Source organism: Moschus berezovskii, chromosome X, assembly GCF_049115385.1.
Source record: "Moschus berezovskii isolate FMDL1 chromosome X, NW_MosBer_1.0, whole genome shotgun sequence".
NCBI classification, from domain to species: Eukaryota; Metazoa; Chordata; class Mammalia; order Artiodactyla; family Moschidae; genus Moschus; species Moschus berezovskii.
The window spans coordinates 71,329,478-71,331,472 of NC_142488.1; the positions used below are offsets into that span (position 1 = coordinate 71,329,478).

At 45.1% G+C, this 1,995-nt stretch overlaps 1 pseudogene; it reads left to right on the forward strand.

The window, feature by feature from the left end:
* Positions 1–716: 716 nt before the first annotated feature.
* On the forward strand, positions 717–1,755 carry LOC129563941 (E3 ubiquitin-protein ligase RNF113A-like; annotated as a pseudogene).
* Positions 1,756–1,995: the final 240 nt, after the last annotated feature.

Here is a 1,995-nt window from a genome sequence, read left to right on the forward strand (position 1 = left end):
GTTGGGGGGAAGCCCCCGTAAGTATTAGAGGACTTGGTAAGAGGCGTAAGATAGTAAGGCAGTCAGACTCCGGTTTTCTTTGGGGTAGATGCTCGGGTAAGTCCAGGGGGTTCCTCGAGTCCTGATTAGCCTTTGCCCGTCAGGCCTCTTCCCCAATTGACCTTTGCCATTGGTAGGATTTCCCTCACTGGCTCCTGGCAATATACACAGGTCTTATGTTTGTATCCATTCAGCCAGTCTGTGTCTTTTGGTTGGAACATTTAAAGTAATTATTGATATATATTTTCTTATTGGCAGTTTCTCAATTGTTTTCAGTTGGTTTTTGAAGATCTCTTCCCTCTCTTGTGTTTCCTGCCTAGACAATTCCCTTTGGAATTTGTCGTAAAGCTGATTTGGTAATGCTGAATTTTCTTAACTTTTGCTTGCTTGTAAAGCTTTTGATTTATTTATTCATCAGTTTTCAATAAGATCCTTGTTACTAGAAAATCCTGGTTTTAGATTTTTCCCTTTCATTATTTTAAATGTATCCTGCCACTTCATTAAAGCCTGCAGTTTCTGCTGAAAGATCAGCTCTTAACTTTTAGGGATTCCTTTGTATTTTACTTCTTGTTTTACCCTTGCTTCTTCTACTATATTTTTGTGTGTGACAGTGCAGTGATGAGCAGACCTGTGCCAACCAGCAGACCACAGCTGTTTTGGAGCTCGAGACTCTAAAAATGGCAGAGCAACTTTCCCCAGGAAAGAGGACAGACAAGTTGTGAAAAAGACCTTTCTTTTCAAAAAGCCTGGGCAAAAAGTGGCTGCAGGCTGCAGGAAGCGCCCCATCTGCAACCAAGAGTCCAGAGAGAACAGCTACAGTGACAAAGGGAACTGTGGTTCACCTGGAAAAGAAGCAAGCTCCCCACAACCCCATGATACAGAAGGCCCGTGGCAGTGGTAGACAGAGGTGGCATATGGTGACCAGAGCAGCAAGGAGGAGAACGAGCCCACGTGTCTGGGCATGGTCTGTAAGTCCACTTGCTCGGGGAAACCCATAGAGCCAGAGAATGTTGGGGCCACTGCTGTCCACGCTAGACGCAGAGGAGCTGGCGTCCAAACCATCTTTGAGCACAGCCGGAAGATCCAGGAGGCGCTGAGGGGCAAGGAAGATGATCTATTGGGTGGTTTGATCTAATAATCATTAGAGCTAATAAGATCTAATAATCAATCATTGTCAGAAATACATGAAGCCCAAGGATACGTCTATGGGCACTGCTTCCTCCGGAATGGTGAGGAAAGGCCCCATCCGAGCTCCCCAGCATCTCCATGTGCTGGGATTACCAGCTCGACATTTGTAAGGACTACGAGGAGATTGGTTTTTCTGGCTTTGCAGACCGCTGCAAATTCCTCCATGACCTCTCAGATCACAAGCAAGGGTGGCAGATCGCACACGAACTTGATGAGTGTCCCTGTGGCATCTAAGAGGACGAAAACTACGAAGTGGGAAGTGACCAGGAGGAAACACCATTCAAGTGTTTCCTCTGTCGCCAGACCTTCCAAAACCCAGTGCAGGCATTATTTCTGTGAGCTCTGCGTGCTGCAGCTTTTTCACACCACCCCTTGCTGCTGTGTCTGTGACCAGCAGACCAACGGCGTCTAGAGAGAGAATTGATTACTAAACTGGAGAAACACTGAGCTGCAGAAGCGGGTGGTGCTTCTGATTTCTCGGAAGACCCCATAAGAGTCCAATTCCCATTACTTAAAATTTCCCATTAGTCTCAAATCTCAAATGTTTTATTATTTTGGAAATGTTAAAAAAAAAAAAAAAGAAGAAGACGATAACCCATTGACTTAATGGGGTACAGGAGAATTAAGAAGACAGAATGACTTAATGGGTGTCTGGAGAGTTAAGAGGGCATATGAATTTAATGGATGTCAGGAAACCTAAGGGGTTTGATTGGTAAAATGGATGCCAGGAGATTTAAGAAGGATGATTGATTTAGTGGGGGTCAGGAT